Source organism: Prionailurus viverrinus, chromosome E3 (assembly GCF_022837055.1).
Source record: "Prionailurus viverrinus isolate Anna chromosome E3, UM_Priviv_1.0, whole genome shotgun sequence".
NCBI lineage: Eukaryota > Metazoa > Chordata > Mammalia > Carnivora > Felidae > Prionailurus > Prionailurus viverrinus.
This window is the reverse complement of record NC_062576.1, coordinates 3992225-4005213: the sequence shown is the minus strand read 5'-3', so window position 1 is coordinate 4005213 and position 12989 is coordinate 3992225.

Genomic DNA, 12989 nt, shown 5'->3' with positions numbered 1-12989 from the left:
ATAAACAGAGCTCTCGGCGGCGCCCAAATCCCGGATCGCGGATCGACTCCCGGGGAGCGGAGCCTCCTGCGCATGCGCCCCGCGTCTTCCGCGGGGCTCTTCCTGCGCAAGCGCCTTGGCGGGCGGAGGGCGCCGTTGCGCCGGGCGGGGACCCGTCGGGAGCGGGAGGGCGGCGGCCGGGACAAGCTGGGTTCCGCGGTTGCGGCCCAGCTGGGCCCCGCCCGCTCCTTCCCGGGCTGCGTTCCGCGGTTGCAGCCCGGTGTCCTGAGTCCGGCAGATGAGGTCCTGATCTGAGGATCTGAGCCTCCCCCCCCCCCCCCCCCCCCGTCCCCCGCTGTCCTCCCTGGCCCACGTGGCCCTGGGGCCAGTCCCCACCCAAGAGAGCCTTTAAACCCAGCAGCCCCCAGCCTCCCCCCTCCCCCGCCCCGTGCTGATGAATGGGTGCTCGAAAGGTGTTTACACACAGTGGGATACTGCTGAGCCTCAAAAAGCAAGAAAGATACTGTGTTAGCTGTATCTTGTCTCGATGAACAAGGAAGACAGCTCTGACCCAAGCCACGAGGGCCACGAACCTGAGGCTGAGTGACAGAAGCCAGACACGGAAGGATCACTACTGCATGATTCCACTCACAGGAGGGCAAATTCATAAAGACAGAGAGAATAGAGGTGCCCAGGGGATGGGAATTCTTTGATGGGGACGCAGTCTGAGTTTGCGAAGATGAAAAAAAGTTCTGGAGACGGATGGTGTCAGCGGCTGCACAGCGATGTGAACGTGCTTAATGCCCCTGAATCCTGCACTTGAGAATGGTTAAAATGGCAAAGGGTGTGCGGTGTGTGTGCTTTACCACATCCTCCCCAGTCAGTATCACATCAAGTTCTGCCAGGCAAGATCCTTTCTATGTTGCAAAAGGCCCCGACCTCTCTCATCCCTGCCCACCTCATCTCGAACCCCTCCGGCCCCAACCAGTCGCCTTTCTTGCCTAGAACACACCATCTTTGCTGCTCCTTGCTGTTCTTGCTGAAAGAAATGCTTGTCCCTCTCATCTTCGCACGGCTGTTCCCTTCTCGTGGACTCGTCCATTTCATACACATGCTTATTTTCTGCCAGGCATCATACAAGACCGGGCGATGCACAGGTGATCAAAACAGGTTAGGACCCTCCTCTCATGGACCTTATAATCTGGCAGAGGGTATAAACGCAGAAAAATGTCAGATGGTGTAAGTACCGTTAAAAAAAAGGCATGAGGCAACTGTGGACCGGGGATCTAAGCTAGATGGGGTAGGCCTGAGCGACTCACTGAGAGCTGGTGGCCTGAGCTGAGACCCTGCAAGATTGGGAGAGGGGGAGGAGGGGTTTCTCGGAGAGAGAGGGCAGCTGGGGCAAAAACCCTAGAGGCCAGAACCATTTTCGTGTGTTTGGGGAGCAGAGAAAAGACCAGGTGGGAGGAGTATGCGAGTGAGAGAGAGGTTTAAGAAATGAAGGCAGGGGGCGCCTGGGTGGCGCAGTCACGGCGCCTGCGGTGACGCAGCCTGGGTGGCGCCTGGCGCGTCCGACTTCAGCCAGGTCACGATCTCGCGGTCCGGGAGTTCGAGCCCCGCGTCGGGCTCTGGGCTGATGGCTCGGAGCCTGGAGCCTGCTTCCGATTCTGTGTCTCCCTCTCTCTCTGCCCCTCCCCCGTTCATGCTCTGTCTCTCTCTGTCCCAAAAATAAATAAACGTTGAAAAAAAATTAAAAAAAAAATCACAACTATTTAAAAACTACTGGGGGGCTCAGTGAGTTGAGCATCCAACTTCGGCTCAGGTCATGATCTTGCGGTTTGTGAGTTCAAGCCCCACATCAGGACTCTGTGCTGACAGCACAGAGCCTGGAGCCTGCTTCAGATATTCTCTCTCTCTCTCCCCCCCCCCCCCCCCGCCTCTGCCTGTCCTCCAACTCTTTCTCTCAAAAGTAAATAAACATTTCAAAAAAAATTTTTTTTAAACTATTGGGGCACTTGGGTAGCTCAGTCGGTTAAGCATCTGATTCTTGATTCTGGCTCAGTTCACAATCTCACAGTCGTGGGATCGAGCCCCAGGTCAGGCCTGGAGCTGGGTGTGAACCCTGCTTGAGATGGTTTCCCCCACTCTCTCTGCCTTACCCCCCACTCAAGTGCACCCCACACACACACTCACTCACTCAATCAATCAATCAATACTACTAAAATAACCCACCAAAATAGAGTACGCAGTACTGTATCAAGAACTTTAGAATCGGAGTGCCTGCGTGGCTCAGTCAGTTAAGCGTCTGACTTCAGCTCAGGTCATGATCTCACGGTTCCTGAGTTCGAGCCCCACATCAGGCTCTGTGCTAACAGCTCGGAGCCTGTACCTGCTTTGGATTCTGTGTCTCCTTCTCTCTCTGCCCCTCCCCCACTCACGCTGTCTCTTTCTCTCAAAAATAAACATCCAGGGGCGCCTGGGTGGCGCAGTCAGTTAAGCGTCCGACTTCAGCCAGGTCACGATCTCGCGGTCCATGAGTTCGAGCCCCGCGTCAGGTTCTGGGCTGATGGCTCAGAGCCTGGAGCCTGTTTCCGATTCTGTGTCTCCCTCTCTCTCTGCCCCTCGCCCGTTCATGCTCTGTCTCTCTCTGTCCCAAAAATAGATAAACGTTGAAAAAAAAAATTTATAAAAAAAAAAAAGAAATGAAGGCAGACCCGGGGCACCTGGGTGGCTCAGTTGGTTGAGCGTCCTACTCTTGACTTTGGCTCAGGTCGTGATCTTGGGGTTCGTGAGTTCGAGCCCCGCGTCAGGCTCTGCACTCGTGGTGTGAAACCTGCTTGGGATCTGCTCTCTCTCCCCCTCTCTCTGCCCCTCATCTGTGTGCACAGTCTCTCTCTCTCTCTCTCTATCTCTCTCTCTCTCTCTCTCTCTCAAAATAAATAAACTTAAAAACAAAAAAGAAATGGAGGCAGACAGGTAAGTGCTCCTGTTACTTTCCGGGAGGGAAGGAACCTCACACTCGCTTGGGAAAAGCAATTATTTTGTTTGGCCCGCAGTGTGTAGGTCAAGAGTTCACTTAGGGCTTAGCTATTCCGGTGTTCGCTTGGGGATCTCAGGCAGTTACCATCAGGTATTGGTGGGGGTATGGACATCTCTTTTTTTCTGATTTTAGACATAAAAAAATCTATTTTACAGGCATGCACACACATGAGCGTGCATACACACACACACACACACACACACACACACACACACACACACCAGGTGCTATATAACTTATTGAGCCACGTTCCTGTGTTTCCCATAATCACTGCTGATGACTTTGCAGTAATAAACAGAATTTGGTAACTGGGCACAGAGAAGGTCCTAGAGGTGTGGAATTGTCACATCTAAAAATGTTAGAAAAGAGGTCTAAACCAGTGATATTCGAAGTGAGGTTGTAGACCACTCCTGATCTGCCCACTGTTTCCTGGTCTGTGACAAGAAAGTGCAGACATTGGAAATAAACATTTAGAAAGTTCTTTAGGGGGCGCCCGGGTGACTCAGTCAGTTGAGCGTCCCACTTCGGTTCAGGTCGTGATCTCGCAGTCTGTGAGTTCAAGCCCTGTGTCGGGCTCTGTGCTGACAGCTCAGAGCCTGGAGCCTGCTTCAGATCCTGTCTCTCTCTCAAAAATGAATAAGCATTACAAAAAAATTAAAAAAAAATAGTTCTTTAGGAATTTGACTCTTTTTTTAAAAAAGTGTTTATTTTTATTTTGAGCAAAAGAGAGCGAGCAAGCACACTCGATCAGGGGAAGGGTGGAGAGAGACAGGGAGAGAGAGAGACAATCCTGAATCCCAAGCAGGCTCCAAGCTGTCAGCATGGAACCCGACACGGGGCTTGATCCCACAAGTCGTGAGATCATCACCTGAGCCAGAATCAAGAGTCAGATGCCCTACCGACTGAGCCACCCAGGTGCCCCTAGGAATTTGACATTTTAATGACATCCGAGAGTGGATCCCATGGACTCATCATCTGTTTTGTAAAACACATTGAGAAGAAGACCACAGTCTGGCCCTTCACTGCACATGGTTTGGGAAGGACTGGAATCAGTAAGTCGCCTAAAATGTTTGTGCACGGCATGAGCCGTATCTAGAAACACAAGGCAACTGGAAAACTACTGCAAGATGAGTGGATGTGAAAACAAATCAATAGCATTTCTATGTACAAATAGCAACTCCTCAGAAAATACAGTGGAAGAAAAGATCCCTTTTCCAGTGCAAAATAAATGGAGACACCCAGAAATAAAGCAAAAATGTGCAACGTCTGTATGAATGATTTGCTCCCTTTAAGAACTGGAAGATGCAAGAGGTTTTCTGGACAAAATTGAGGTTAAGAAGGACCTTCACTCACTTTGCAATAGGCCTAGAACACATCCAAGGAAGCCACGGTGTGGTTCTGGAAACTTCATGGTTTCTCGAAGGCACGGACGAACCCACGTCTGTCTCCTTGAACCTGCCTTGTCTAGATACTTCACGTAAATGGAATCACACGGTATTCTTTTCTGTTTGTCTGGCTCCTTTCACCGGCTATCGTGTTTTCAAGGCTCGCCCACATTGTAGCAGGTGTCAGCCTTTCGTTCTCTTTTACAGCCGAATAATATTCCATTGTGCGGACCGACCACGTTTTGTTTCTCCACGCATCTATTGACAAGCACTTGTTGATGAACATATTCCTTTCGGCTCTTGTGAATGATGCCGCTGTGAACATGTACCTACCGGTATCTGAGGCCCTGTTTTCAATTCTTTCAAGTATACAGCTGGGACTGCCAGTTGCTGGGTCACGTGGTGATTTCCGTTTTACTTTCTGAGGCACCGCCAGCCTGTTTCGCACGGCAGCCGCACCTTTCTGCGTCCCCACCGGCAACGTGTGAGGGTTCCAATTCCTGCACATCGTCACCTGCCCTTGTTAATTTCCGTTGTAAACATTCCATCCATCCTTACGGGCGCGAGGTAGTGTCTCACTGCATTTTGATTTGCGCTTCCCTAGCGATTAATGATGTTGAGCATCTTTTCACGTGCTGGCTGGACATTTGTGTTTTCCCTGGAGAAAGAAATGCCGGTAAATATTAAGAAGTATATTAGTTAAATTTAAGAAAATATTTTTTCTGTGTTTTTCAATGACACCCCAACAAACGTAATTCAACACGTATTTCATCAAACTTTATGAGCAAGATCGAAAGAGAACAGGAACCTAGACAAATGATGGTTAACACGCAACACAAAGAAGGGCCTAGAATCTACAACTCTCCAGTAATAGCATATCTAGCACCCAGAACTTGATCTCTTTTTAAACAAAATATTGAGAAAATATTCTTTAATTTTTTTTTAATGTTTATTTATTTTATTTTATTTTATTTTTTTTAATTTTTTTTTCAACGTTTATTTATTTTTGGGACAGAGAGAGACAGAGCATGAACGGGGGAAAGGCAGAGAGAGAGGGAGACACAGAATCGGAAACAGGCTCCAGGCTCTGAGCCATCAGCCCAGAGCCCGACGCGGGGCTCGAACTCACGGACCGCGAGATCGTGACCTGGCTGAAGTCGGACGCTTAACCGACTGCGCCACCCAGGCGCCCCAATGTTTATTTTAGAGAGAGAGAGGGCATGAGCGCGCATCAGTGGGGGAGGGGCAGAGAGAGCGAGAGGGAGACACAGAATCTGAAACAGGCTCCAGGCTCCCAGCTGTCAGCACAGAGCCCAATGCGGGGCTTGAACTCCCGCCTGCAAGATCACGACCTGAGCTGAGGTTGGACGCTCAACCGACTGAGCCACGCAGGCACCCTGAGAAAATATTCTAATATAAAGCAAAAGCCCTCAAGCTTGGTTTTGTGTTGGAATAACGGGGAAGTTTAAAAACAAATTAAACTGGGGTCTCTAGGAATGCTCACATCAGTATTTTTTTACAGCCCCACAGGTGGTTTATTTCAACATGCAGATGGCCTTAAGACCGGCATTCTAGAACAGAGCATCTCAGACTTGACCGTATCTGTCTGTGAATCACCTGGGGGACGGGTTCAAATGTGGATTCTGATCCAGGAAGTCTGGGGTGGGGCCGAGCTCTGGGGTATTGCGGATGGTGTCAAATGAGGGCCACATTTTGAGTCGCAGAAATTTCCCAGGTGCTGCTGATGCGGATGCTGTTGGTCGCTGGACCACGTTTTGAACATCAAGGATCGACTGGGGCCTAAGAGCAGCGGCCGCTGGGGCTTGCTAGAAAGGCAGGCTCTCAGGCACCACCCCCGCCCGCTGCCTCGGATGCTGCATCTGACGAGGTCCCAGGTGCCTGCTAGGCATGTAACCCTGGGATGAGCCCCGGTCGAGGGTCCTCCCTGTCTTGGCCCTGTGGTCTCACCAGCTCATAGCGGAGGGGACGGGCCGTGAGTGTCTGGGCTTCTGGCTTCTGTCCCTGGAAAGCTCTGAACAACTCCCTGCCCCCCACCTCCCCCCAACCAAGGGAGAATAGTGATAAGTGACTGTTTCTCAAGTGCCCCGACCTTTCTTGGATGGAATGCCCCCGGTTAGGAGGAGGATTTCGTGTTTGCGGGCCGAGTTGGCCGCGCCTCTTGTCATCCTGGAGAGGGCAGTGCAGGACGGCAGTTGAACAAGGCCGTGGCCGCAAACCCGCAGCAGCTCCTCCCAGACACTGCCATCATCCCTCCCACTGTGATCCCCAGAACTGGCCCCGGTTCTCCCCCAGGGGGTCCCAGCCCTGAGCTCTGGTTTCCCCACGGCGGGGGTGTGAGGCAGGCGCCCCACCCCGAGCCTGATGGGGGTGGGCGGGGTTCATGTATATCTGCCGCAACAGGAGAGCGTTCGATATTCCACCAGCATCTCATTGACTGCCTACTGTGTGACATGCAGCCTGCTACGTGCCGGGGACCTAGAAGGCAAAGCGAGCCCACAGTGCTGGAGCCTGCCCAAAGCCACGAGCCAGCGCTGCCGCGGGACAGCTGCCTGGTGCTCGGGGCGGGTATAAGGAGGGTGGTGACCTCATCTGGGAGGTGAGATCTAAGGGACAGACAAGGAGCCCGGCAGGAAGCACACGTAGCGACTTTGAGGCAGAAACCGCATGCGTGTCAGCACATCCGTATAGTTTCCAAAGATCACTGGTACAAACTGGTCCCAGGCAGTCAAAGCTGGGATTTACGGGCCATCCTGTTACTCAGAAAGGGCAAGCGCTTTTCGGCAGGAATGGCCCCAAACGGTGAGGAAATACCTGTCCTCAAAATAATGAACGCGTGTTCCCAGAGCGGGGGGCGTGTGCAAGATGTGGCCCTCGGTCACGCGGAGAAGTGACCGCCCGGCTCTTGTCTGCAGAGGACTGCTGGTTTTACTGAAAAGGTTGGAAACCGCACGTGAAAAGAAAAAAAAGAAACAGGAGGCCAGCGTGGTTTATGAAATGGCAGATGGGTGGTGGAGGGTGTTGGGGTTGCGTGGAGTTCAGAGGGGAGAAAGTGGGTGCAGGGGGAGGACGGGGGCGGTCTAGGTGGGTGAGAGGCGGGAGGTGCAGGTGAGGCCAGTGTGGGTGAGTTCTGAGGGACGGGCCGGGGGGGGGGGGGGCCAAGCCTGATGCTGTAAGCCAGAGCCGTTTATCCCGGGCTCGTCCAGCCCGGTACCCGGTACCCGGAGGAAGAGAAAGAAGTCTTCTAGGGCTCGTCCTGCTGAAACTCCCCAGAAGCATCCGCTTTATCTTGCAAAATGCTCATACATTTTGGATTTGACTCTGTGACAGAGGCACGTTTAGCATAAAAATAATGTTTTGAATTACTAGCTACGAGATTTGAATTTTCTTCCTTTACACTTCCCGACAGTCTGAGGTTTTAGGAAGGCAGGCGCTTCCCTGTTTCCCTGACCCACTCCTCAGCAGGACACAGGGGCCTGCACGGAGGCTTCTTCCCCGGGGGGCATCAGGCCCTGATGGCCTGGGGTCAAATCCCGGCATGGCCCCCCATGTGACCTGGTGGGGGAGACCCTTCTCTGGTGGGTGCCTGGGCTCCCTGAGAGGGGAGGAATCTCAGGACCCACCTCACAGGTTTGGGTGAGTACTGAATGAGTGAGTACCCATAAAATACTTAGCACGGCACATAGCAAATAGTTGATCAACGTCAGATGGTAAGATACTACGTTAGTCAGTAAATGGGAGATGTTATGGTCACCAGCATCACTGACAGGTCACGGGCATCTTGAATGGTTCCCACTTCAAAAAGTGTGTCCAGGTCTGGAGCGGGCAGTCGAGGTCCTACGAGTTAAATTGTTGTGATTTTGGGGGCCGGTGGGGGTGGGGGGGCACATTCTGACGCATGAGGACCTGGCTGCCTTTGGCTCTTGGAGAAACCACACCACACCACCAAGTTCACCAGCTGGAAAGACCGGGGAGGGGCCCTGGAGAAGGGGGCAGGTTGCCCACATGTCCTGGAAATCGATACGGGAATTGGATCTGGATGAATCTTTGCCCACCTGCCCGTTGGGTCTGGATGAATCCTTGTGTCCCTCTGAAATTCATCCGCTGAACCTGGGCCCTCGGGTGTGGCTGCATTTGGAGGTCCCGAGGGTGGGGCCCTGCTCCCACAGGATTAGCGTCCTTATTAGAGAGCTCGCTGTGCTCTCTGTCACGTAAGGTCACGGCGAGGAGGTGGCTGTCCGCAAACCAGGAAGAGAGGTCTCACCAGAAACGGCCTGTGCGGGACTTGACCTCGGACTTCCAGCCTCCAGAACGGGGAGAAAGTATATTTCTGTGGTTTAAGCCGCCCAGTCTGTGGTACTTTGTGACGGCAGTTGGAGCATAGCTGGTGCAGGGAAAGAGGCCATCATTTATTAGACACCTACTGTGTGCCATGCCCAGAAGGCTCTGCACAGATGATATTTTTAGGCTCAGAGAAGTGTGTTCTCACCCTTTTCTCCAGCTCTCTCCCTCACTCTGTAATTATGCATTCTTCAGCCTCTTTCCTCATTTTAATGGTCTGTATGTGTGTGGGCCTTCTGCCGGACTCCCAGCCTCTCATGGAATACTTGGAACAAGCAGGTGGTGAATGGAGGCACCTGAGGTGCACAGTGGTCCTCACTGAGCCCTCGAAACACGGAGCCCTCGAAACAGGCAGGGGTGGGGTGCCTTGTGACAAATGCACACATTTGGACAGTTGTGGCTGCGAACGGGAACCGGGTTTGACTGGCTGCAAAGATCCCGGGCCCCCCACAAGACCCAGCTGCCTTCAGTGGGCTCGCGTGTAGACATGGTGAGCTTCCCAAGACGGGGGGGTTGGGGGGTGCCACTCTGGGGTCCAGAGGCTGCTCGTGGACGGGAAGGATGCTCGGTTTGGGAGGGACATCACTACGCCCTTCCTCCAAGACTGCACTCTGGTCTTCATGGTCACGGAAGGCGGTCACCGGGGGCTTCGCCCATGTACCTGCTGATGGGACTCCCCGCCACAAAGGGTCTACTGGACCTTTTTTCAGATTGTTTAAGTTCTTCCTTGTCCTGAGCTGATATCTATTTCCCTTGTTTTTTTTTTTTTTTTTTTTTTTTTTTTTTAAAGGTACACAGGACAGAGCCGTGAGGAGAACCTTGAGGTCTTGAGACCTTTCTCTTGCTTGAACAGCAGCCCATTAATCACAGCTTTGCATTTAGTTTTTCGCCTCTTCTGAATCTGTCTCACTCCACTGCCCTCAGCCCCTATTTGTAGAACCCGCTCACGGGAGCCGCCTGAGGACCTCCGCCAAATGTCTGGCTGCACCCCAGACGCATCGTCTCTGGAGTCTCCCCTCTCAGGAAGGGAGAGCTTCCTCTCGTATGAGTGGTCTCTGGATCCAGGCGGTCCCCAGAGGACCCCCCGCTCCTGCCTTGTTCTCCCGGGGTTTACGAGACTTCAGGACTGTTGCCCAGCCAGACGTGGAGTTCTGAAGCTTCTGGAATCTGCCTTTTTTGGCAAAGAGGCACAGATGTTCATCTCTCCTCCGCTGGCACCTTCCCACCGCTCGGGGCTCTGTGAGGGCGGGGGCTACATCTGTCACAGTCACCGTCCCGCTGGCCCGCCGCGCCCCCAGAGCCTGGCAAAGAGGACGTGTGTCCTCGGTAACTGTGTCGATCTGCCCTGAGCTGAGCTGACGCCGGTCCGACAGTCTCGCTCATAGGCTCTGTCGTGTCCGTGATCCTTCCGATTTCCCAGCTCTTCTCAAAACACGGCATATTCCTTTTTGCGGCTATAAAAGGAGCATGTGCCCACTGGGAATCTTGAAGGTGACCGAACCAAAGGCAGTCCACGCTTAGGGCTCGAAGGTCACGAGTACCAACGGTTCCGACCCTGGCATCCACTCACCTACTGAATGTTTCTGCCAGGGTGTCTCTAACGCATCTCAAACCCCACCTGACCCCAATCGGCCTTCTCGTCTTCCCCTTCACACTGCTCCCGAGTTCCCAGACTGGTTCACAGCATCGCAATTCACCGGATCGCCCAAGACAGAAGTCTTACGTTGCTTTCCACTTCACCCCCAACATCCAATTATTCATCAAGGCTTGCCCAGTCTTGCTCCCCGGAATGCGGCTTCTCATCATTACCGCAGCTTCCCCGGACTCTAAAACAGCCCCTCATCACCGCTCATCTGAATCATCGCAGCCACACGCTTACTGGTCTCCCGACCTCTCCGGCCGGGGCGACCTAATCTCTCCAGGGCTGCTGGGATAAGACCATATTATCCCTCTGCTCAAAAAACGTCAGAGACGCACCGTTTTCCACCGAAAAATCCAGCATGACATTCAAAGCTGTGTCTTCATCTCCCATCTACTCAAGTGTCACCTCCTCCAGGAAGTCTCCTCTGATCTTCACGACCAAAATTAACAACCCCATTTCCCTGTTCTCCCATGGTGCTTTCGCTGGGTGCCTTTAACAGGTCTTACCCATCATTTCATGGTTTGTCACATAAATCTCTTGCTCCCTCTCTGGACTCAGGAGCTCATCAGTACCAGGGACCACTCCACTCACCGTCGTGTGACCCGAGAGAATCACAGTATTGCTCGGGTGGATTTCAGCACAGAATTCATCTGGACATAGAAACTGGAACTTGAAAAGCACAGATATGCAATCTGAGTATCACCTTTGTTCCCTGGCACTTGTGTTTTCTAAGAGTTTTCAGTTAAAGTGTTACATGGATTTTTGTCTTTCAAAATTTTTTTTAATGTTTATTTATTTTTGAGAGAGATAGAACAGGGGGGTGGGCAGAGAGAGAGGGAGACACAGAATCCAAAGCAGGCTCCAGGCTATGAGCCATCAGCACAGAGCCGCCCCATGCAGGGCTTGAACTCATGAACTGTGAGATCATGACCTGAGCCAAAGTTGGACACTCAACTGACTGAACCACCCAGGCTTCCCTGGATTTTTGTCTTTTAAACACTGAATTTAGATTTTCTCTATTTAAAGTTAAAATACATGTATTTCCCAGTTACTCATTTCCTCTGATTTTGCTCGAGGAATCTCCTGTCCCTTTCCCACTGGATACAGTTCAATGGCAGTGAATGGGGTTTATAATCAGGAGGGACTCTGCCCTCTACCCAGCACACAAGGCATCACACGGCCCAAGCTAGACCCAACTGGATGCTTCTTCCTCTGGAGCTGAGTCCTGGGCAAAAGAACAAAGGGTCTACAAAATGAATGGAATTCTTTTCCATGCCCCAACTTGTGGGATGTGCCACAATTAGGGCCTCGCCCCTTGTGGGCTTAGGTGACACATTTTTGACAATTACAATGAGATGGAAATTTCAGGGCTCCAAAGGGTTTTGCCAATAATCTTCTTCCTGGTACTCCCAGCTCTCTGCTGGAGGCAGGTCTCCTCACTTCCTGGACCTCTGAGCTGGCAGGGCTTACCTGGCGTGAGGGGTGGATGCAGGCGGCCCCCCATGCTTTACAGCTTGCCGTGGTGGGGAAGTCTTTTGTGACGGAGAAATGTGGGCACAGATATTCATGACTTATGTTTTATTTGAGACACTGAGAAGGTAAGTTTCTCCCCGGAAATAGATAAGAATAAACCAGCAGGATCTCCCAAGAGGGACTTCTAGAAGGCAAATGGATAGACTTCTCTGTTTTTCTTCTTTTCCCAACCTAACGCTTGGCTTCCAGGAAAGGATGTGGTTTGCTTTCAGACACAGGTGACCGTTTACTAACCCAGCTGCTGCTCTCTCGAGAAGGATTACCACACGCGGGTGAGGAGGTCACCCATAACTTTGTGGGTGTGGTTCTTGCTTCTTAACTCTCCAGCTGCCTCCATTCTTGCCCGTTTTTAAGCCAGGTTCTCCAGTTTCTTGTTGGTCCTGTGAGCCCTGGATGGCTCAGGGATGAGTTTGCAGGCAGTGGAAAAAGAGTGACTTAAATATCAGGCAGCTGGTCCGGTCTGTGGCTCCAGAGAGTCACTAATGTCACAGACTATTCTTGTCTCTCTGCTCTAACCATCCTCAGCATGGCGCTTCGATCCTTAAGGTCACGTAATGTCATCATTGCTGCTGCGGCACCAGCCATCATGTTGATATTCCATACAGGAGGAATGAGGAAGGAGGAGGGTCAAAAGGGCATTGCCAGTGCAGTCAGCCACTTAAAAACGAACAAACAAGCCAAAAAAAACCCTTTCCCAGGATTCCAACCCATTGGACTTCCATTTATATCTTGTCTGCTGTAATAATGTCACACAGCCACACCGAGTTTTAAGGGAAGCTGGGCAGTGGGGTTTAAATGGACATGTTCCCACTGTGACAAAGATCAGGCTTCTTTTAGAAAGGGAGAGAGAGAGAGAGAGCGAGCGAGAGAGAGAATGTTGGGTGGGCAAGTCTCACTCTTTGTTTTGTCTCAGCCCCCAACATCCTTCCTAGGACTTGTTTTTGATTAGATTAATTTGAGTTGCTTTCTGTGACTTGCAACCAAAGAAGACTGAAACCGTAACTTATTTATCTAGATCTGTCGTGGGGGAAAAGGGAAAATACATGAAAGA